At 41.1% G+C, this 23700-nt stretch overlaps 1 protein-coding gene across 1 annotated transcript in view; it reads right to left on the bottom strand.

The window, feature by feature from the left end:
• Window positions 1-23700, bottom strand: part of LOC109968355 (AT-rich interactive domain-containing protein 1B-like) — a 197378-nt gene that overhangs the window by 58142 nt on the left and 115536 nt on the right. The window lies entirely within an intron of this gene.

Here is a 23700-nt window from a genome sequence, read left to right as displayed (position 1 = left end):
CTGGTACTGCTCCCCGTGTCAGCCAATCAAGTTGCCCAATATTCTCAGCTGAGTGATGCAATGTGCTGCCTCCACCAATAGGGCTGAGTGTTATTTTTGAACTTCCCTGAGTGCATAACATTTGACACAGCAAGCTTACCATGAGAACCAGTGTAACCATGGTGATGGCTTTCCAAACACAGAGAGCTAGCCAGATGCCCAGCTAAGCTGTTAAACCACAGGCTAATTGTGTGAAAGGATGGGAATAATTGCATTTCACCTAAATGGATGCTGTTGCCAGTTTTTCCAGTTGCATTTTAGGATTGGGAAAGTACATACCAGTAATTTGTTTAGAGGCTGTAAGGCTCATTTGGATTAAACACACACAGCACAGTTGTGTGGCCCAAGACCAAAAATGTAGCAGCACCATATGACACAAAAGTGTGGGAAAGCTTAAGACCTGTAGTCTGTAAAAATGTCAATTGTAAATATCACATAAACTGATTTAACAACTCCAGTGAAAAAGTAATTTCCCAATGCAACCTCAGTATAAAACATTTATCAACACATATACCCTTACTCCACCTGTATACTTCATCCTTGTCGGAGTGCTGAGGTACCTGGCTAACTGTCTTCTACAATCAAGTGTAAGGAACTGAAGCCAGTGAGCAGCCAAGCCAGGCAGGCAGGCAATAGGAGGATCCAAACACCCAACAATCTGGGGTCCCAATCCAAAGTGGCCCAAATCCAATTCGTTTGGCTCCGGGCTGTAAATTGCTCTGTGCATTGAGTCTCCAAATAGCTGTCAACCACTCCCGCTTGGCGTCCTGTATCACTTAATTCGCTTCTGGAGCATGTAATTGTCATAATCAGAAAAATATTGAGGTGATAATAACCAGTTACTTTGAGATGCCCCCACCCTCCTCAAGACACACACATATACAGTCGCACATAAGCACATAATGGGCTGATACTGCCATCTACACATTTCACACAACATTGGAAAGGCAGTCACTCATGACCCTTCACCTCGTTGGTGTTGGCGCCTGCCTGCACTCTTTCGTTTAGTGTGCCTGTGTTTCTGTATGTGTGTGTGTGCATGTACGTGTGTGTGTGTGTGTGTGTGTGACAGGCACACAGGCTGCTGGGCTGTCACAGAGAGACATGCTTGAGTACTGATGCGGCCAAGGGGACAGATGAGGCTACATACACACATTCCCCATCTCATCCTTCACCCATACTACTGACCTGCTCTCACTTTCTCTCTCTCTCTCACACAGATACACACCCTAACAGGGTATAAAGCATCAGTGTGAAGCAGGGAGCTGTCACATCCAGCAGACTGTGGGCCATTTTCCCCTGACCATGGTGCTGATGTTGTCTCCTCTCACCGCACACTGGGAATTAATCAAAGTTGCTATGGCAGAAGGCATCAAGCGTGTATGCGACTTTGTGAGAATGTTTGTGTGCAAAAGTGGTTCTGTCTAGACAGGGAGGAGCCAATGGCTGCAGCTTCCTGTGGGCTACAGGAGAGAAACTGGAAGAACTAGCCACTGTCTCTCTCACACAGTCACACACACTCACATGGAGTATCTATTTTTCTGTCCCTATCAGAAGGACAGTAAGGCTGAGGGCTCTGCACCAGATGGTTAGCCAGCTAACTAGAGCCTAAAACACAAATGCAAACAATGTAAGCAACACTCAAGAACAACCTCCCTTGTGGCTTCAAATTGCACACAACCAAAACATAGACTTTGCATTACAGATTGTATAAATAGCAATTATCAGTTAGACACTTGATTTTAATATAGGTCTGACAGCTCCATCACTTACTATAAGTGACTGTACTGTGCTCATAATTTGCAAAAACAAATCCATTTTGTTGCAATACCATATCTTTTTAATATAAAATAACTAATAATACAGGGCAGCACGGTGGCGCAGTGGTTAGCCTTGTTGCCTCACAGCGAGAAGGTTCCGGGTTCGGGGACCTTTCTGTGTGGAGTTTGCATGTTCTCCCCGTGCTTGCGTGGGTTCTCTCCGGCTTCCTCCCACAGTCCAAAGACATGCGGCTTAGGTTGATTGGTGTCTCTAAATTGTCCATAGGAGTGCGTGTGTGGTTGTTCGTCTATGTGTTAGCCCTGCGATGGATTGGCAACCTGTCCAGGGTGTACCCCGCCTTCACCCGATTGCCGGCCGGGATTGGCTCCGGTGACCCCGTTCAGGGACTAAGCGGTAGAAAATGAATGAATAACTAATAATACATAAATCAGTAGTTAGTAGTGATAGTTACATTGTCTAATATTATTGCTATGTTTAGATTTATACAAAAGAGATAATTTCACTCAAATTTCAAATGAATATTCAGTATGTTTCCATAAAAATGGACATGTGTCTAATGACCCAAGTTACAAGATCATTATGTCTGAGATTTGTGCTCTTCCAAATAGAGAGTTTTGCTTGTTGTGTCCACAGCACTGAAAAATGACATTCAACAGTTTTCAAAACAATGTTTTGAAAACTGTTACTGTGGATAATCACAGAAGAGCTGTCAACAGTGCTCATGGGTACTGTTTCTGTTTCTGGAAATGGGGCTATTGATTTTTTAAATGTCTTTTGTCAATGTTGTGAGCACATTTTTATTTACGCTCCACATTAGAGTTGTTAATGGGTGATTCCATGCTGTTCAGTACATGTGCTTCACTACAAACTAATCCAAAAGGAATTATCTGATCTAATTTGAACATCCTGCAGGCTCATTGCAAAACTTCCACCATGATCTCTCCTTGGTTATCCAAGGCCACAATTCTGCTCAGTTTTCATAGGAGGTGAATTTATTTGTTACTCCTCTGGTGCAACCATGCCACTTTCCTACCTGCCACACATTCTGCTACTCACCAGACTGCACTTCATCACAAAGTAGTTCACACAGCAGAAAAGCTCAGGGACCTGTGTGGGCAGGCTGCATTTGCAGTATGAATATATACATACTGTATACATAGGCACTGTCTACATTATAGGACAGGTTGACATTTTTTCAAGTTCGTTTTAACCTGATATTTACATAAGTGCACAGAGAGTTTTTGATTGCTGTAGTTGTTCATTCTCTCCATACTCACCATGAAAAGATCCCTTCCAAATGTAGTAGCAGTGTAAGACTGCTACTTGCATCAAATCAAGTGGTTATTTTCAAAAGTTATATTCGTTTTAGAACGAATTTCCACTTTGTGTTACTATCCCACCACTACAGCTCACTGTTGGGAAAACACAATTTTGCTATTTTGTAATTTTGCAATAAAAAGTCTGAAACTGTGTAAATGGAAAGAAATTATATGAATTAAGGGCAATGCACAGTGCCACCCCTGGGCCTCTTTCACTTTTTTACACTTTGCATCTATTTTTTTTTCTCTAGCGTATTTAGTGAAGCAAAATCTCCAAAGATAGCTGTGTAAGTCACACAAATTGCATGTGACTGATCAGGCTCCTGGTGTCACTGCAAGCCGTCTGGTTTCACTTCCCTTGCCCCTCTATAGCAAGCTGGGGAAATCAATAAAATCATCTAATCCATACATAAAAACACTTCTGATTTCTTCCTGATGACCCTGCATGAAGATAATTTTTGTCCAGTATTTTTATGCTGTCAGTCAGTCTGGTTAAAACCGTTTGTCCAGCCCCTGTCCTTTCAGCTCATGAGGAGCTGCTGACAGACAGAATGCTGTTCTGATGACAGAAATGCTGAACGGAGGTCAGAGTCGGCGCCGATGGAATGAACTGAACTTCGCAGTGGCACTTATGAGCCATTCATGTCTTGCTCATGGCTTGCTTTTAATGAAATAAGACCAACTGCTGATGTCTCACATTAGCTTTGGTTGAACTTTGAAATGCTTATCTAGACAGAATGAGGACTGTGATTCTCTTAAATGCATTTTAGGAGGGGATCTCTTCATGGTCAGTATGTAAAGGCAAAATGATTACAATGACCAAAAGGTCTTTCAGTTTCCATACAGACAGGTCAGTAGTGTTTTAAGACACACTTAAAAAATGTATCTGTATTTTAACACTACTTTTCTATTTACATTTCTGTACAGTATTTATGTTTTTAACAATGTGTATATGTATCCATATAAGACCTGTATTTTCATGGGTCAAGAGTAAAATTCACTACAATGTTACACATAGCGACAATTGTACTGTACAGTATATATAAAAATAACACCTCAGCAAGCTCAAGGGCCAGTTTTATTCTCTGTTTCTCTTCTCTGGGTAAATATGATGATGTAAACTGTAATTAACTCCAATAGCTATCGTTTGTAGGCCTGAGGGACACCTCTGCTTATGGAGCAGCGCACTCATTTATCAGCTCTGGCCGCAGTGCTTTCTGTCTTTATGGTGCACTGGAGAATGAGAGGAAATGCTATTACACAAAGATGTTTTTTATCCTCCCCCCAAACCGTCGATTGAGGCAAAATCCAAATGAAGTGCCATGCAAATGAATCCAAATGGACTTCCGAGTGAGTGTATGTGTGAAAAAGGGTTTTAATGCGATGCCCCATGTAGAGCACCAACTATAATACCCTTCATTAAGTGCTATTAAATACAGAAAGAAGAAGAGAAGTAAGAAGGAGAGAGAGACTTAATGGAGGGAAATTTAACACAACACCCACACCATCATTTCCTTCTTTGATGTCAATCAGCTGGAATGTCCGTGATGATGATGAAAATTGATAAAAATTATGACTGTTTAAGCACTAGACCTATGAAATGCTGATCAAATGCAAAAAAAATCTATGACGTGGCATCATAATAGTTGTTTGTGTGTAAACTGGGAAATGTGGGTGTGTGTGTGTGAGCATATGTGTGAAAATAAGAGTTCTTGTGCAGAGTCTCTGCCACCTCCTGAGGGTCTGATTTAAATCTTCAGTGAGGGGAGGTGGCACATGGCAGAGAGAGAGGACAAATACAAGCAAAGACACTCTTTGAAAACCATGGGGAGATGTCTAGCATGCCTCAGATGTGCCAAAACCCATGTAGGCTTTAGGCTAGCACCCAGCAGGCACTCAAAGTTTTCATGCCAACCCATGGACCTCTGTATTTCCAGTCTATGATTTACAGTAAGTCTGCCCAAGACTACCACAAATGGCACACTATCTTCTTGTCCCAGCAACAACTCAGAGATGTAACACAGTGACTCTGCAATGACAGAAAATGGGATGTATCAACAGAGTAACACAGCACAAACACAATAATAAATATATTAGATGTTACTACACATTAGATTGCAGGTACATCACATAACATTGTCTTCTGCCACACCATGAGAATGTAGGTTATCATCAAATATGCAGGATACCAAGCCCCCATGGACTGAATGATTGAAAAAGAACTGGGTCGTACGAGAACTGCTATGACGTCTATGAGCAAAAGTGTTTATACTTTTGTGAATGGCCATGCTCAGCCACTGGCAAAAAGCCTACCATTATAGCTTCCTCCTGACTCCAAGAACTCTGTCTCCTGTGTGTCTTTAACATCCCAGTGCAATGAATAAGGATAATTCCACACACTTATAAAAAGTGTCTCCTTGAATGCTTAATGGTGCACTTGCTCCACTTGTACACACCAAAAAACATGGAAGTAGTTGTGTGAAAGATGAAAGGTTTAAGAGTTCAAACCCTGCCTATGTTTACACCTCACACACTCGGCCAATTCAAGGAACAGACATGCTGTTTTAAACATACTGAGGCTTTTACGGTACTATAGTAGTAGACATTTTTAGTGTAGGTGGTCAGAGCAGGAACCAAACCCCAAATGCTGGTAGTGCTACTTTTTATGATGTATATACTAAGCTACACAAGACCACAACAGTTCTTTTTTGTTTCTACTTCTGTGTAGATAATTCATACAGATATACCAGTACATGTAGATGGTGTTCACGGGAAACAGCACAAATTAAGGATGTTATCCTAGGATAGGATAGTGACCTTTATTTGGCCAAGTATGTTACACACAAGGAATTTATTTCTGGTACAGAACCGACGACATCCATCTGCAGTGACAACTCAACCGATGGCTCTAACCATCGGGGGCAACTTGGGAGTTCAATGTCTTGCCCAAGCACACTGCACACACCAAGATTCAAACCTTTGACCCTTCGGTTGGGAGACAACTGCTCTACCCACTGAACCACAGTTATCAAATTACTGGTTTGCAGACAGTCCTTCTGCTCCCTCTTGGTTTCTGTTCTGGAACAAAAGCAAGCTAAGAACAAATTTTTCAGGGTTCCCTGAAGTTGCACAGAGGAGAGCAACACTGAAAGGAAAAGTGCTCTTTTCTATTCAGTGCTGCTTCTGCACACTTCATACAGCCCAGACAACCTCTTGTTAATACTGCAGCATCTTGATAAGAAGGCCAGAAAGATCTCTTTGTTTTTAAACCACCAGCACTGAGCTCACAGAGGTCCTGGAGTCAGGTGTAAGGGTCAGTCAGGATTCCAAAAGACTAGCTAAACCAGGTGATAACGCTAACAGTAACTCCGCTGTATTAGCAGTTATTGCTTGTTGTAAGATTGGGGGCTCACTGGGTGATAACTGCCCAGGCTCTTAAGCCTCTCATAATATGACAATATGGGGCGGGCCTCTTTGAAAGGGACGTTTGAGGCCCTTTTACCTCTAAGCTGTCAAAGATGCCCAAATATGGCACTGCTTGTCTCCAAACCCAAGGGATTAGTGTTCACTATGATTCCCCTTGATAATATGCCAAGCTGTAGCAGCTAGAATTATTTAAATAGTGGTCCCTCTTCACCTAATGCCCCTCAGTATTTTCTGCACTAACAATAACAATAAAATGTCTTGACCAACCAACATTACCCTTTAAATTGCTGAATAAACATAGAGGTTGGGTCTATTTGTGTGCCCAGGTATTAAAGGTAGGTAGGTACTTTATTGATCCCTCAATGGGGAAATTTCAGTGTTTCAGCAGCAATGGAGAAACAAACATAACACCATGAGAAACAAACACCACACACATATCTTGATAAACAAATTTCAGTACCTCAAGCAGCAATAGAGAACAGACAGCATAACACCATGAGAACAAGCACCGCACACACATCCTGATAAATAAAAATAGACAGAATCAAGTATTTGAATAATCAAGAACAGGATTTTACATATGCGCATATTAACCATGCATTTTACCCCAGGATTTGAGTATTGCACCTCAGCTGACTATTACATAGTCCCTCATACTTTCGCCTAGCTTATCCCTGCAGTGATGTATTGTACAGTCTGATAGCTGTGGGGAGGAACGACCTACGGTAACGCTCCTTCTTACACTGGGGATGTAACAGTCTTGCACTAAAGGAACTGTTCAGAGCCTCTACTGTGTGGTGCAGGGGATGGGAGGGGTCATGCATGATGGTTGTTAGTTTTACCAGCATCCTTCTGTCCGCCACCTCCTCGATGGAATCCAGGGGGCAGCCCAGGACAGACCCAGCTCTCTTAACCAGCTTGTTTAGTCTCTTTCTGTCCCTGTCCATGCTACCTCCCGCCCAGCCCACAACAGCGTAAAAAACAACAGATGCCACCACAGTATTTAAATGTACTTTTATTTAAAAAGGCAGCTTTAAAGAGGTAGAGGAGAAAGGTTGAGCCAGATTATTGTCTGAGGTCTTGAAACCTTTTTCATTAGTTCACAAAGGTTCTTCACACTTTAGTTTTTAATGCATAATACTACTACTCACCACCTCCCTCTATGCCAACACACACTCACTCTGTTTGTTCTGCACGTATTGGTTCTGCTAATGTTTTTATTTATGGCATTCCAGCATGACATCCTGCCATCCACCCACCCCCTCCTCACCTCTCCACTCACCCGAGAGAGAAAAAACGACGCATGACACAGAGCGTGTGAGTGTGTGTGTGTGTTAGAGAGAGATGGAAGGAGAGGAGCAAAATAAAGAAATAAATAAAGGGTCCAAATTCCTCATTTCTAATTCAGCTGCTCGTTCAGTTTAACCTCTCTCTCCTCAGCAATTAAAGCACACGCCACATCCTTCACGCTGCGTATAGCCGAGGCTAAATAATGCAGGGGGCATCCAGCACCCGCATCCTTTATCATCCCAAATGACAGCCATTTGCATATCTCCCCAGTCAATTAGAGTGCAGCAGAATAATCAGCCCATAATTGGGGGAGAGCGTCGGTAATCACCCGCCCTGGCACACCGACAGGGCCAATGGAGGAGCGAGGGGGAAGAGGTTGTGTGTGGAGTTGGATGTATGTGTGTGTGTGTGTGTCTGTGTATGTGTCATGAAGGCAGTCTGCCCGACTGCAGCCTCTTTACTTCCAACTAAAATGTACAAACAACTAACTTCTCTCTGGTCCCCTCTAATGCTCCTTGTCTCTTTCAGTCTCTTTGCCTCCAACACAATATTTTTATGTGATATCGTTCATCAAAACGGGTCAGCAGGGGACTTTCTTAGCATAAAAAGTTACACATGAATGATGGGTTTTGTTTCAGGATGCCAGTCATTCTCAAATGTTATCAATTGTTAATTATTTGCAATTTAAAAACTATGAACAGCAACATTCTCTTCAGCGTTGCTGCTTTGTAAACAAGATTCGAGGGTTCACAATCACAAAATGCCAATACTTTTGTCAGTTGCTTTGCCAGAAGTGTCAAATCTTTTGGTAAATTTTTGTAGATTTCCTATTAAGAAAGATGATCGTGGAGCATTATCTTTTTTTACGCTGCCTGCAACTCTTCTATGAGAGCTACTAAATTCATCCTTTACTGCTTTTATATAGCAACAAAATCCAACAGCCAAGAACAACATGAGAAACAGTGCTGAGACACCACAGGGAAAATCCCCTGCTTGTCCACTTTAGATGCAGACAATCAAAGTTGTTTCATGGGAAGTTTTCTGGGCAGCTTTGATGTGGAGTAGCTGCACGGCCTCTGTATTTCCTATTGAAAAGGGAATGACCATTTTTTGTGAAACAACATTTCCTTTAATGCACCGTAACCTCCCATTCCTGAAAAGCTTTGGTGCTGTCCTCTGAACATGACAAATTAAAGCACGACTTGAGAGAGAGAGAGAGAGAGAGAGAGAGAGGTTGACAGTAATGAGTGTAGTGGAGGTGTTTGTGTGAAGGAACATCAGAGAAACCCAGGCAAGGTTAGTTCCCATCTGCAGCTGCATCCTTTTGTGCTTCCCCAGCTGCTTTCTTTTCCCTCTTGCCTTTGTATTCGCTCTACCCAATCCAGTTCATTGCTAGCCAGCACTGCTTCTGTGGTGTTTCAGGCCCGACCGTTGCACTGGAGAGATGAAATGTTTGCCATTCACTTCTCCTTGATAGAAGTGGCAAGAAATGAAGAAAGGAAGTTAGGGACTGGAAGGATAGGTTGGGCAGGGACAAGGGCAGCACTGCGGCTGACAGTGACAATTTATTTTGATTTAACCTCTACACGGGACTTCACTCTATTACAGGGCAGGGGCAGATCACACTAACCCTGGGACAAAACAGTTTAAACACAAATAAAAAGCCTCTTTTGAAGAGACTATAGAAAACACAAGCATCTTTTAACAGCTCTGTGTCCACAGAGGGTAGAAACATTGATTTCTTTTTTACTCTCTGTTTAATTCCCCATTTCTCTACTCTTGGGGGGATCTGTGGCATTTTCTGCTAGCCAGCCAGTCCCCACATTGCAGCGTCTTATGCATCACTGTCAAAATGACTCTGATCAAAAGAAGGGAGAGGGGAAGGGAGGGGAAGCGAATGGCAAAGAGTCTCCCGCGATTGGCAAGATGCTAAACTCTTCCCCCATTGGACTTACTGCCTGTCAGTGCATCTGCCTCAGTAATCCATCAGCCCCTGCTGCTGATCAATAATGTGATTGGTGGACTTCTGAGACATATCTGGTTGTCATCTGTGTATCCTAAGAATGATCTGTGCTGTAAAATTCATGCCCGGCTCTAAATATGTCCTCAAGCTAGAGGATGCAGGAAATCAGAAAAGCCCTCCCTAATTTTCCTCACACTAAATTGTTCTTCATTTGAACTTGAAGTGCTGTCGGACCAGGATCATGTGGCAAATTTACCCTCTACTACGCCCATGTTTGGTTTAATGCAGAGCCTTCATACAGCAGAAACAAACTCTGTGCTAAAGTATCCTGATGTATGGAAATGCAAATGGCTCTAAATGCAAAAGTCATTAGGTGATTGACCAAAACAAGGAATAAAAATTACAGAGATATTGACACAGATGATCCCCCATAGTGAGAGAAATATCACAAGGAATTTGTTACTTTACAAATTATGCATTTGGCAAATTTACATGACAGACAAGTGACAACTTTTAAAATGACTATATGCATCAAAGGATGACTTGAAGGAACAATACAGCTGCACCTGGTGGATAAGGCTGATGTTATGTTTGCAAAATACAAATCACTACCTAATAGTTTGAATTTCTTTTACTCTAATTTCTAAATTCTAAAACTTCTTGTTTGGATTGTCTGCACTAAATATGCAAAATGCACATACAGTAACTCATTTCTATACTGTACTGCAGTGTACACACTGTGACTGACCTCTGACCTCCCAGCACAGAGGTCAAATAGTATTGCCAAATAAACCTTTTCTTTTTAGTGATTCTCAACACATTTTATTGTTTTATTTTTATTCCTCACATTTTGGAGGCTTTTGGATGCATTTGTTGACTTGAAAGAGTCACACAGGAAGACACTGGGCCTCTCAGGACAGGCCCGGCGTGGACTTCAGCCCACAGTGTTTCAGTGCTCAAGCAAACTTTTTTTATTGTTGAAAACAAATTGGGCTCACCATCAAAGAGACTTTTCAAAAAGCCATTTCTCTATGCCAGTTGAAAGAACCCTGGTTGGTAAACAGGCATGGAGAATTCACAGCGCAAGATATTGAAGGAGCTACAAACAGCTGGAGCTTCACCACAACAAAGGCAGAGGAGAAGGAGTGGAGGGGTGTAATTCATCACACGCTCAACAGAAGCAAGTGCGACTGACTGTCCATGACCAAAGAAACAAAACAAAACAAAAAACTTCTCCTTAATTGGAGAAGCTGTTGTGTTTTTTTTTCCATTTCAAATCTCTGTTGTTTTTTTCCTCTCCCTCCACAATTTCTTGCTGCTCATTCTGCCCTTGCCCTCTCTCTTCCTCCCCCTGATCTCCCTCTCTCCTCCCTTTTTTCCTTCTTTCCCCCTCCTCCTGTTTCTTCATTAAAACAATTCACTGGGAGTTCTTCTGGCCTCAGACTTAAATTAGAAGATGGATCTGCAGAAAGAGAGAGACAGGATGACGGTAAAGCGAGGGGTAAGAAGAGAAGAGCAGGGAGATGAGGGGGGAGGAAATCTCGGGGTTCTTGATGACTTGTGTGATTTCTTAACCAACACACAGGCAAGCAGACAGAACCCTTGCTCTGCATACCATCCTTCAATCCACCTCGAGCAAAATCTCATTTGTCGGGGATTCAGTGGAAGACCAGAGGATAGAGAGACAGAGCGATCGAATGTGAGCAGCAGCAGCAGACTCAAGCCCGCCCCTCTGTCAAGCCGTGATTAGCTATGCACAAGACAAACTGCTGACACAAAGTCACATGGCGAGCTGAGCTGGGCTTGTGGATAGGCATTTGGAATCATCCTTTTGTCCCCCCACCTGTCTATCGACATCCCTGGCTCTCCCCCGTCTGCCTCCGGTTTTTGCAATTACAATCAAACGTCAGCATCCAGGCCCCAAAGCACTGACTGACGGCTTAGATTAACTGAGATTTGGAGAGGCCTTGGGATGCTCTGTGTGTCTGTGTGTGTGTGTGTGTGTGTGTGTGTGTGTGCCTCCCTGCTTGTCAGCCAGTCTTGCTGCCAGTCTATATGTGAATACTACATTGCTTTGTATGTGTATGTTTCAGCATCAGTACTGATGTGCGAGTTTCGGTGTCTGTGTCTCCTCCCGTCTATCAGTTGATTTTTTTCTGCATGTGTGTAAATGACAAGGAAGGCGTATGTATGGAGCCGTGCATTAGCATGAAAATAAGCGTGAATAACAATGCAATTAGGTATTTCAATTAAATCCCACAGTGTGGATCATTTGTTTCTGCTGGCTGAATTTGGGTAATGTATCATCAACTGATTATTTTGGGGGAAGGCACATGACTTCAGAGTCTGATAGATATTCATGTGTGATTTCAGCATCTTAACAATTATGGACAATTAAAGAATATTCCCAGATCTGATTTGCAAAGTAATACACTTCTAAAAAACAAGCCTTTCCAACGCCATTTCATTGCAAAGCGCTGTGCGGTGCAGAACAAACCAGATGCAACACTTTAAAGGTATAACAACCTGAGACATGGAGAAATGTCATGAAAAGTGACAACACAAGCAAATCTAAAACTTGAGGATGCAGAAAGAAATCACACAGCTGTCAGAGGCAAAAAGACAAAGCGCTCTGAATTAACTTCACTGCTGCAATCAAATAAGCCATGTCAAACAAGCAACTGTACAGGAACCTCAGAAGGCAGCGAATAAAGTGTGAGGAACAAAAACATTTCAATCTGATTTTTCCACAGGATTTTGAGCTGCTCTGCTGTGTCTTCTGTGGGATCGTTTCTTTAACTCTTGCCGCTACACGTTGACGTCATCCATCAGAGATGACAAATGTAACATGACAGCTCTGCTTGGGAGGCGGCCGTGGCTACAGACAGAAAGCTCAGTGTGCAACAAGGGGAAGTTTGTCAAGACAAAACCAGATTTAAATCTACTATAGGCCTTTAAATGGAAAGAGGTCTGTAATTGTAAATATGCACAACAGTGATAATTGCAGTTTAGCTTGATTTGCTTCTAGCATTCTGATTTGGTAAGACTTCACAAATTCCCATAGAAGACATTTTAATCTTAAACATATGCAAGAGCTGCAGTTTTTGATCCAGTATTTTCATAATAATTCATTAAACAAATCGGTAAATTCACAAACCACTAGGTCACTAGGATCTCAGAAATAATTGGGGTTTTAAAAATATATTTTTTGTACAGATTAGCATTGTGCTTTTGATGCACATTTCTGTTAGAAAGCCCAAAACCTAATCAAATTGAACATGATGCGATGTGTGACTTGCTGTGTGGTGAGGCCTATGGCATCAAGTGAACCAAACTCACTGACAAGGAGGAATTGGATGAACTGTAGCACATGACGGCTGCCACATTCAATCAAATCTAAAGAAGTCATCTCAACAGCATCTATAAATATGCAACGCACGCAATAAGCGCAACAACGCACGTGCATTCAGATTTACCATCCGTATCAGTCACCCATCTAGTTTGCATATTCACGCTGATGTGAGAAGGATAGCCGTCCTGGATGCCCTCTCCCTACGGCCTGGTGGAGCACAGACCGGCTAACCAACCAAAACGTTCTCGCGGAGATCGCGAGCCAATCATCGCCTGGCTGCGTGCGCGTGATGTAAGCACAGGAAGAGGAGAAATGACAGCGGCGCGAGGCTCATCCAATGAAAGGAGAAAATGAAACGCTGTCAAATTCCGCGGCCAGCAGCTAAAACACCAGCAACGTTTGGTAAAACACTCACGCGCCTCCTCCCAGACAGTCGCCTTCGCTCACACACACGCCCTCTGCCCTGCACACGCATTGTGACACACACGGCTCTGTGTGATAGACAGTTTCATAGTGTCGTCGCTGAGGTGTTGGCCTATAAAAAGCAGTGCTGATATGATTTAATGGGCGAGTCTTATTATAAGGCTGTCGCTGGGCCGGTGTAATCTGGCTAGCGCTCCAGGGCACAGCGCTCAGACACACGCACGACAATACTCCACAGCTGATAATATTGCTATGTGCTACATTGCTATTAGAAGATAGAGCCATTTGCCACACTGAGATGCTGTACACGGCTGTCATTTGGGAAGGAGTGATTTATTACTGTGAGGCATGAGAATAAAGACAGATTATTTTTATTCATGTCTTTGGAGGCCAACTTCATTTTTCCTTTTGTTTGTACTGCACTTATTTTTATATGGAATCACAGTGAAATCATCTCCCCCGCAAAACACACTGTAACTGTAGCTCTGTAGTATTTATATAAACTCTGTAGTCTGGACCACCCACTTAAAAAAAAAATAAAAAATCTGCACAGTGTTTTGACACAGATTCTGAATCTGAACTTAATAGAACACGATCCCTCTGTTAGCTGTCTTCCGATTTTTGCTGGGACTAAATTGCTATTAATTATAAATAGTGGAGCAGCTGTCTTAAAATATATGACATATCTACTAGGGTATTAAACATTGTGGTGATATTGCCTCTCCTGCCACTTTTAATATCGGCACCCTGGCTCCAATCACAGCCTAATAATGGCTTCTCATTATAAGGTATGTGTGTGTGTGTGTGTGTGTGTGTGTGTGTGCTGGGGCGGGGGCTTCAATTTCACCAACTAAAAGCCACAGATGACACCTTGTAAAAACTTAATTTAATTTTAGACATTTATGGAATAGAGCTGTAAATTCCAACTCTCAAGGTGTGCTGCCAGGCTATCAGCTCTGATAACTGAGATAGTGAATAATTAGATGTAAGCAACTCATTATGTATATAAATGCAAAGCCAGCGTAAAAAAAGTTCAAATTCTATTTGAGAACAGTGACAGAAATGTGTCTTTTCACATGTGCTGTCGTGGTGAAGTGCACAGAATGATTTTTGCAATCAGAGAAGACTATCCTTTCCTGGGTGTAATGGCAAATTTGTACAGGAGATGGCGCTGTTCAGGATCAGGCAACATTACTGACTAATGTGATTCAAACTTCTCCTATGGTTATTACAACACATCACATTTAGAAACACTAAACAAGCAGAAAAAAAACCAGTATAATATTCCTTTAATATCCTTATATGGACATGTGTAATCTCAATAGAGAGTTTATGGATATTTTATGTTCTATAGCACCATTATAATATTTCTAATGTGTTCTCAGTGAGACTTTTTTATTGTTATATAGCACACATCCAAAATTCTATGATGGGATTTTTGATAGGGGATTATATGACACTAAATCACTTAACATGATCACTGTTTCACTCCAACCATTTGTATAAACACAACCCCACACATTACAAAAAAAGACGTCTTCACACAGCACAAGTCCATGGTCATTAAAAGACAAGAGAAAATCTCTTCTTTTTCAAGTCTCCCATCTCCCTTTCTGTCATTTCCCGGATCGCCTTTCTAAAAAAAATGTCATATCTATCTTTACACTGTTTTAATTTTTTTGTCACATGAGAATGAGTTTAATGAGGAGAGGAGGGCTTCCTCCTGACTGTATAACCCCCTCACACACACATAGCTCTTCCTATTACCATCTCACCCTCCACCTCCTGCAAATCTCCGACCCCCTCCTTCCCTTCCCCCCAACATGGCCTCTGTCTTAATTTCACAGGGGAATCATTTGACAGATATTGCCCTTGAAGAAGCAGCCTGAGAGCAATGGGAGCAATGGGAGGGTTGTGGGAGATGAAAATGGGGGAAGGGGGGTGATGGAGCAGAGGAAGCAACACAGAGTGAGAGTGATGGGGAGAATGAAGGAGGGGAGAGCAGGAAGAGTGGGGGTGGGGGGGTAAAAAGTTATTAAGTGGATGTGAAAATGCAGCACAGCCAAAAAGGTTAAGGCTTGGAATAGGAAATTAAAACTTGCATTGCTTTTGGCTTTAAATAGATTTGGTTTCATTATGGGCGCCAAGGCCAGTTAGAATCAAATCCCTCTGGAGAGAGAGAGAGAAAGAGTGGAGGAAAGAGAGAGGAGGAAGAGAGATGGTGACATGGGAAAGGAGGCAAGAGAAAAAATAGGGAACAATGGAAGAGAGGAAAGAAGCAGACTATCATGCAGTTCACATTCATTTTCAATCTTAGCCTGTTTTTCCCCAAACCCCCTTCCATAGTCAAGTGAATACCAATTCTACATACCATTACTGATTTAATACTTGGACTTTAAGTGGAGTCCCAAGGATGAATACAAAGAACACGAGTGGCATTGGTTAAAAGGTGTGTGAAAACCTCATCACTATTTTCCTCAGTCCTTCTGTTTTTATTGTGTGGATGCTGTGAAGCATCCACACTATGCTCTTCTGTTCTTTATTATTTTGATTTCTTCCGTCAGTTTTTTGGCACTTAATTTCTTCAGCATACTTTCAGCTACAAAAGCCATGAAGTTGTCAAAATGTTCAACTCTTTAAGGACATTCCTGCCTATATTTTTATTGTTTGTAACATTTATACTTTTTAACATATTTAGCTTTTTTCAGCAGATTTTGCCCCATTCAAATGAATGGGAAAAATTTTCACATCTTAATATCTTCAGCATACCTTCAGCTAAAACCACCATTTCAACTAATAACTATTCAGCAACTCTTCAGCTATTCATACTGTAAACAGCTTTTTGATATTTTTTATGGTTTTTGTATAATTACTTTTTATATTTTATGTCTCATTTCAATAACCACACTCTAGTATTTCTCAGTGTGTAGGACTACTCCTTCTTTGTCATACATAACCATACACACAGTCACACAAACACCTACACACCCACAGCCCTACTTGTTTTACCAACTTTGCAGGGACCAATAGGAAAATGTTCACATTTTAATAAGTTCAGTATACTTTCAGCTAGAAAAGCCATTCTGGTATCAAAATGTTCAGGTTTTTCAGGACATTATGGCGTATAGTCAATGTTTTTTACAACTTTCATACTTTTGAAAACATTCAGCATTTATTATGACAATTTTGCCCCATTCAAATGAATGGGGAAATTCTACTTCAGCATAATTTCAGCTATATCAGGTATCAAAATGTTCAGCTCTTCAAGGACATTCATGCTACTACTCACTTTTTTTAAACTTCATACCTTTGAAATATTTAGCTTTATTTTGAAAATCATGCCCAATTGAAATGAATGGGGAAATTCAACTTCAGCATAATTTCAGCTATCAAAATGTTCAGCTCCTCAAGGACATTCATGCTTCTATGCAGAATTTTTCTAAACTTCATACTTTAAAAATATTTAGGTTTATTTTGAAAATATTTCCCCCTTCAAATGAATGGAGAAAATTCTACTTTAGCATACCTTATGAGCTATTTCAGGTATCAAAATGTTGAGCTCAAGGACAATCATGCTTCTATGCAGAATTTTTCTAAACTTCATACATTTTAAAATATTTAGCTTTTTTTTTTTATATATCGCCCCATACAAATGAATGGGAAAATTCTACTTCAGCATACCTTCAGCTATTTCAGTTATCAAAATGTTGAGCTCCTCAAGGACATTCATGCTTTTATTCAAAATTTTTCAAAACATCACACTTTTAAAATATTTAGCTTTATTTTGAAAATTTTGCGCCTTTCATATGAATGGGAAAATTGTACTTCAACATACTTTCAGGTAGATATGCCTTTCAGGTGTCAAAATGTTCAGCATTTTCAAGGCGATCCTTCAGCACATAGCATCCACATGCATTTTCGACAGGAAATGCATTTCTCTAGTTTGCATTGACAGTTTATAAGTTGTTGGCAACTTGCATGAATTTTTTTTACCCTCAGTTGTATGAAACCTGTCCAGACATGCCTTTGGTTATTTCTGCAGTTTGCTTTTGTCATCTGGGAAAAAAGCATGGGTCTTTTGCAGCTATGGCCTTGTGCACCATGCAGCTTACAAACAGCTCCATCCATCCATCCATCCATTTTCCTCCGCTTATTCGGGCCCAGGTCGCGGGGGCAGCAGTCTAAGCAAAGACACCTCATATACATAAAATCTACGTGAAGGACAAGACCATTTTCTCCTGCTCACATATAAAGCTTGCACTTGACTTTGGCTTTAGTGGTTTGGTGGGAGGATACATTTCATATCAACAGTTCATAGATACACACACCTGCACAGGTTACACAGAGTGACCCTCTAACAGCTTTGGTTATTGCCTTCGTGGTCTCCCAGGGAGGGACATAATAGAGAGGAGCTAGATAGATTGAAAGAGAATGGATGAAACATGGGAGGGAGGCATGGAGGAGAGAAAGTAAAAAGCAGGAGACAAAAACAGCAGAGAAAATGTGATAAAGATGGTGAAACAGACAAAAAGAAGAAGAGACTGGGGGGAATGAAAGTGTTAGAGATGGATAGATAGTCCAAGAGATAATGACTGTGTCTGTGTATGTACGTGAAAGTGTGTAGAGAGGTTACATTCTCTTTAGAGACGTCTATCAATTGCCACCTTCGGCCATGCAAGTATACAGTGGTGGTAATGAAACACATTTATACTTGAATAAATAAGACAGTTGAGGCATTTCAAGACAATTCAAGTTGGTATTTGTAATGGTCAGTAGGGGTCACATGACTAACTGTAGGCTACTTGTACTTGTTAGCTAAAACATATCACAACATGGTGCCTGCAGGAAACAAAACAGTTCAGCTAATACACTGAATGATTGCTTCACAGTAAAATAATACATGTTGCTATTTAAAGTGGATTATATCAAAATATTGGCTTACACAATACAGTAAATTACAACTATACTGAAACATTTTGATTGGATACAAACAATGATCAACTAAAGAATAACACATTAATTAGTGTACAGTGTAAATGCACACAGAACACTGCAACCAGAATGCTTTTGGTTCTGACACATCTGAAGGTGACTGGATCTTAGCTGGGTGTCAATAAAATCTGTGTGGCTTGAATAGTTTTTAAAAACTTTATTAGAGATTTGAATGGTAGAGGAATGACGTGAAATGAAAGGACTGTTCTCCTGTAAAATACGACAGTATACATTGTTTGCACCGGCTTGTTATTACAACAAACTGTTACTGTTACACTAGCGACTGTATTTATTATGACACAAAGAAAGGAGTCAGTGAGTTGATATATAGAGGCACAAAGTCTGGGTTAGGAGTCAGTTGGAGTGGATGGCTAGGTACACAAAACACTTTCCCTCACTAGAGTCAAGTTCAATTCCAGTATGTGACTTGTGTTTTTCAAGTGTTTTTGATCCTAAACAAAATGATTTTGTCTCTACACCTAACAAAGTAGTTTTTGTGCCTAAACATAACCAAGTGTTTAGTGTGGCAAAATATAATGAAGCTGTGATGGTTTCATAATTGTATTGTATTGTTGTGTTGTATTTAGGACAGTTTCCAAGACAACGGCGATCCAGTAGCTAGCCTGCTAGATAGCCGTCATATTTATGACTGTTGCCATGACAACAAACGTCCATAAAACTTGGTAGTGTGATCTATCTTGTCACTAATATTGGCAGAATTGTTGCAACGGGATTGTTATTTAATGAGGCGTCCTTATAGGTAATATGAGAGGGAAGGGACAAACAGCCATATGGGTCGTACAGGTTGACTGACCCAGACTAGAGATGTTGTGGTTAATGGCCTTTGAATCTAGGTCACCAGCGTGCATAGTTATGCCACATTCATAACAACGCAAATCCATTTAAAAAGCTGAAAAGTCACATAACTGTGCTTATTTCTTACTCTCTTAATCAAGCCTGTGTAAAGATAAAATAACCTCTGAAAAGTACTAGCCAGAGTAGAAGATGTGGTAGTATTATTAGCAGTAATAACAGGGCATATCAGCGACTGGAAATACATTTTTTTACTGTTAGCCTTAAAAACATCATATCAACCAAACTTCATTTGCAAGATGTAAAAGCACAAAGACTGAGGAACTGGGTGAGAAAAACTCAGAAGAAACAGACAAAATCCTTCAGCGCCAATGTGAAGGGAAGCCATTTTCTTTTCTCCCAGCAGAGAGGAGGTCCAAGCAGGGACAGCTACTGACTGCATCTCTACTGAGAGAAAAAGAAAACAGAGAGAGCAGAGACTCTCCTCCTCTCTGGCTTCCTCTCTCTCTCTCTGTCTCTCTGCTTTTATACACCGGATTATGAAAATGAGTAGCGACCCCCACAGCTTTCATTGCAAACATGCTTTGGATACAAATAAATTAAAAAATAGACTGTGTGTGTCTAGAGCATAAAACACAACACAGTGGCAGAAGAGCCACTATACCCACACCTGCAAACCCCCACGTTTGTCTGATGAGAGGAATAAAAGGGAGACAGAGGACACAGGGAGTAGTCCTCCAAAGTTAAAACAGAGGCACTGTCACCTTAATATGAAAAGCAATTTACTATTCATCCTCTGCAAAGAATAGGCAGTAAATACTTGATGAGAACAATGTGCGCAAATCTAGCACTGCATAAGCTCAACTACATCATAACCCACACAAGCCTTATTGTCTCAGCATGTGAAATAAATGGCTCGCTAACATATTGTACAGTATATCTGTTATTGTAGCAATAGCTGTAATGCAATTAAAGATGTGTTAAGTATGTGTGTCACACCTTCACAAGAGTCTGTGTTTGACTGTATATTCGCATGTGTGAGTGGATTTGTGTGCTCTCTCTCTACTAGTCAGTGAGGTGTCTCAGTGGCCTACTGCTGGGCATCCAGCTTCAGCGGCTCATTGGCAAACATGAACCATGCTATTGTAAAAAGGCGGTCTTCAGACAGGAGGGAGAAGGAGGGTATTACCTTGTTGCCCAGGGGTGAAATGGACAGTTTCTGTGTGAGTCACAGAGAGAGACAAAGGTGCTGAGACAGAGGAAGTGAAAAAGGAGCTGACAGAAGCAGCTGTCACAGTGAAGACCCTGAACGACAGCATCACATAATTTCTGAGGACATTTATTTTCAAACTTGGCCTGACTCAGTGACCAAATGACCGACTTACACTTTGCTTTGCTCCTGTGAATTCAAACTTTTCCTGAATGTTCTGCTACTCGTGAAGTTTGCCAAATACCAGCTTGGGGCAGCTTATGTAGGAATTAAGAAAGAGCTGGCTAGTTTGGTGGCTGCTGTCCTACATACTGTACTGTCACCGAAGCCTGTAAATGAGGGTTATTAAATCAAATTTGTTTTGGAACAAACCTTTTTCATCAGACATTTTTACTTGTCATAACAGGAAAAGCACTGGTGTTACTAATAACATTAGTGTGAGCCTGCATAGACGCCAGCAGGAACCCGACACAAAAGCAGCTACAGATTCAGCCATCATTCATTTTACTATTTATACTTGTGGTTTTCCTACATGTGTCATGTCAAAATGTCTTCAGTGAAATAGGCTTAATATGTCTATCAGAAAGAATAAGTGAAAGCACTCATTCATTCTCACCTACCTCTACTGGTACCTAGTCATGCAGCTTTGCTTTTATATGGCCAAGTTTTCAAATCAAATCAAATCAAATTTTATTTGTATAGCGCCAAATCACAACAAAAGTCATCTCAGGACACTTTACAAAGTAAGGTCTAGACCTTACTGTTATCAATATTATTACATAGGGAAAACCCAACAAATCCCCCTTGAGCAAGCACTTGGCGACAGTGGGGAGGAAAAACTCCCTTTAACGGAAGAAACCTCTGACAGACCCCGGCTCTTGGTGGGCGGCCTTCTGCCTCGACCGGTTGGGGGGAGTGGATAGAGGAGAGACAAAAGAAGAAAAGTAACAAGGTGCAACAAACAATCAAACACTGGTCTGATTTTAAGTTATCTATTTCTGAGATTGTGGACTCCACCCCAATACGGCAGACATTGGATTTTACCTGTGGTGTTCACAGTGTTGAGAAATTACATCTTGAAAAAAACTGATGGCAACATTTCTATCTCATTACTGTAGATAATTCACAGACCTCATTATCAACAGTTTTCATAGCAACTCTTCTGTAAAGAGTGAAGATGGATGTAAGTTCAGAAGAAAGATGAAAGTATGAAAAGCTTTGAAAAGGAAGATGCAGAGCAGAGGAGATAGGAACGGAAAGAGACATAAGAGGAAATTAAAAGTAGAGAAAGAAGGGAAGAATTATGAGAAAAACAGAGGACCAGAAGGAAAAGGAAATGATCCAAGAAATTTAACCTCTATGGAGATACTGCCAGGGGGCTCAGTTTAAAAACCTTTTACTACTATGCTCTGAAAAATAAAATGAATAACTGAACAAGGAAAAAATAAAGATAGTTATTGCATCTTTTCCTTATTTACATTTAAAGCCAGAAACAGCCTTGGTAAGGAACAGCCATGGTTCAGAAGGTAGAGAGGGTTAGGGTAAGTGGTTCAATGCCCAGCTTCTCCAGTCCACATGTCCAAATGCTCTTGGGCAAGACACTGAACCTCAAGTTCCTGGTGACCTATGCCACCAGTGTGCAAATTATTTTATCTGGTGCAAGTGTGTGTGTGAAGATGCCTTTCAGCTGTAGTTGTTAGAGGAAATAAATGCTTTATTCATTAATTTTCTCCTCAGATTCTGGATTCATGAACTTCCTGTTACACTTAGAGGTACATCTCAAAGGACTTCAGGTAAAAAAAAATGTGATTTTTAATTAAGTGAAAAATACATAAAACAGGTAAAATCAGACGCATCAGATATGAAAAGGGAGTCTTTTTATGTTACAAATACCAGCAAACTGTTACAGTGAGCTCCCCTCCAACATTAGTGGAACATTTATACCCCTCAGCATTTTCTGGATACACACACACACACACACACACATAGACACAGTCAACTCTCTTCACTTAGCGAGTGCATCTCTCGTCTCTTGGCATTGAGATGAAGGCCACAGCCAAACTCTAAGTGCAGAGCTTTCCATTTAGTTCTAAAATATGACCCCCCTACCCTGGAGAGGAAGACATCACTGTGAACCAAGAAAAAAAAAAAACTCTAGTGAGGTGGTGTGTGTATGTGTGTATGTGTGCATGAGAGAGAGAGTGAAAGAGACAAAAAGCACGAGCAATAGCGCAGGGCAAAGAGTGTAACATGAAGTGCTGGCTGGGTTTCAAGGCCCCTCTTGTAGCCAGAGAGCTGAAGCTTGGATCTGTGCTAATGTGTATGCGTGTTTCTGTATACATTTATGTGTGTGTGTGTGTGTGTGTGTGTGTGTGTGCGTACACCCCTTACAGGCGAACGGAAAGCATAAGCACATCAGCAATGACAAGCAGGTAAACAAAACCATCCATGCAGAACAAAGAGAGGTGGGGATGGACCACTAAAGAGTGAAGATTGATGGAAGTTTGGAAGAAGAGTGAAAAATGAATGCATGATGGCTCAAGCATGGAAGGAAAACGAGGGAAAAGCACTCTGGGAAGGAAGGTGTGAAGAACAGGAGGAAGATAGGGACAGAAAGAGATGTACATCAAATGAAAACTATAGGGAAAGCAGGGAAGAATTATGAGGTAAATACAAGACCAGAAGGAAGACAAGATGATTGGAGAAATTTAACCTCCTCTATGGAGATACTGCCTGGGGGCTCGGGTTTAAAAAAATCTTTTACTACTAAGGTCTGAAATATCTAAAAAATAAAGTGAATAACTAAATAAGGAAAAAAATGAAGATAGACTTCTATTCCTTTTTGCCTTCCTTTCATGGGAGGTTGGAAAACCAGAAAAAAACCTTGGTAAGGAACAGAATAATGATGGAAGGACAGCAAGAATAGAGAAAAAAAAGATTTTAAAACTCTAAAGGACAGTAACAATTCAATATCACACTGCATAAATTAGACAGGAGAGGGCTCCATAGTGCAATGCATCAAAACCACAGTCATTGCTCCTCAGCGCTGGAAACTAATCAATTCCTCACATGACAGATAGCATGTATATAC

The sequence above is a fragment of the Monopterus albus genome, unplaced genomic scaffold, assembly GCF_001952655.1.
Source record: "Monopterus albus unplaced genomic scaffold, M_albus_1.0 scaffold147.1, whole genome shotgun sequence".
Lineage (NCBI taxonomy): Eukaryota > Metazoa > Chordata > Actinopteri > Synbranchiformes > Synbranchidae > Monopterus > Monopterus albus.
This window is presented reverse-complemented; position numbering and strand designations above follow the sequence as displayed.